We start from the raw sequence: 1,842 nt of genomic DNA on the forward strand, positions 1-1,842 counted from the left end.
GATAAGTCTAGTACCACCTGGCAATATACATAGTTATGCCATATTATTGACTATGTTCTTTGTGCTTTATGTTACATCCCCATGATTATTTTGTAACTACCAATTTGTACTTCTTAATCCCTTCACCTTTTTTAAAAAAATATTTTATTGGGTAATTGGGGGAGGGGAACAGCGCTGTGGAATTCGGGGAAGGGGAACAGACAAGTTGCTGTCCTTTTGTTCTTCAGTCTAGTTGTGGAGGACGTCGCTTCACTGGCTCATGTTGGTATTATCATTGTGCTTTTCCCAGGTGAGGCAGTCGCTCACCGGCCATTGGATGGCTGCTCACAGTGGCTCTTGGCAGCTCATGCTGGCTGCCGGCCACACTCAGTAGCTTAAGGGAGCACACTGCAACAGGGGCTGCAGCCTATGCCATCGCCAGCGACTCATGGCAGCCCAGCTCCAGGTCGAGCTGTTGTTCACCATCTTAGCTGTAGAGGGCGCAGTGTCACTGGCCTGCATGTGGAATCCGAACCGGGGCCCTGCTGCTCAGAGCTGGCATCCCAAGCCAACTCCTAACACATGTGCCACTTGGCCGGCCCAATCCCTTCACCTTTTTCACCCTGCCCCCCAATCCCCTCCCACCTATCACCCTAACAAATATAGCAATCATCTGACACCATACACACTTACTACAATGTTATTGACTATATTCCTGATGCTATACCCTACATTCCATGACTAGTGTGTAACAAACAATATGTACTTCTTTATCCCTTCCCCTTTTTCACCCATCCTCAACCCCCCTCCTCTCTGGCAGGCATCAAAATGTTCTCTGTATGTAGGAGTTTGTTTCTGTTTATTTTGTTCTTCATTTGCCTAAAATAAGACAACAATGATGTTTGCCGCATGAATTCACTGTTCCTTTCTGAACAAGTTCTCTGCAGCATGTGATGCTGTTTGACAGCATTGTACCCCCAGCAGAATTTCTATCAAAATTGGAGTCAATATTCTCATACCCTACTGCTGTTTTATCAACTAAGTAAATGTAATATTCTAAATCTTTTGTTGTTATTTCAATAATCTTCACAGTATCTTCACCAGTAGATCCCATCTCAAGAAATCCATTTTTTTTTTTGCTCATCCATAAGAAGGAACTCCTCAACCATCAAAATTTTATCATGAGACTGGAGCAATTCAGCCACATCTTCAGACTCCATTTCCAATTCTAATTTTCTTGCTGTTTCCACCGAATCTGCAGTTACTTCCTCCACTGAAGTCTTGACCTCAAAGTCATCCATGAGGGTTGGAATCACCTTCTTCAAATGTCTGTTAATATTTTGACCTCTTCCCATGAATCTGAAGTGTTCTTAAGGCATGTAGAATGGTGAATCCTTTCAAGAAGGTTCTCAATTTACTTTGCCCAGATCCATCACAGGAATCCCTATGTACGGCAGCTGCAGATGCATGAAACGTATTTCTGAAATAGTAGGACTTGAAAATTGAAATTACTTCTTGATATGCAGACAGATGTTACATTAGCAGGCATGAAAACAACATGAATGTCGCTGTCCATCTCTGTCAGAGCTCTTGGGTGACCAGGTGCGTTGTCAATGAGCAGTCAAATTTTGAAAGGAATCTCTTTTTCTGAGCAGTAGGCCTCAACAGTGGGCTTAAAATATTCAGTAAGCCATGTTATAAGCAGATGTGCTGTCATCCGGGCTTTGTAGTTCCATTTATAGACCACAGGCAGAGTAGATTTAGCATCATTCTTAAGGTCCCTAGGATTTTCAGATGGTAAATTATCACTGGCTTCAACTTGAAGTCACCAGCTGCAGGGGCCCCTAACAAGAGAGCCAGATT

The sequence above is a fragment of the Hipposideros armiger genome, unplaced genomic scaffold (genome assembly GCF_001890085.2).
Source record: "Hipposideros armiger isolate ML-2016 unplaced genomic scaffold, ASM189008v1 scaffold_214, whole genome shotgun sequence".
Classification (NCBI taxonomy): domain Eukaryota; kingdom Metazoa; phylum Chordata; class Mammalia; order Chiroptera; family Hipposideridae; genus Hipposideros; species Hipposideros armiger.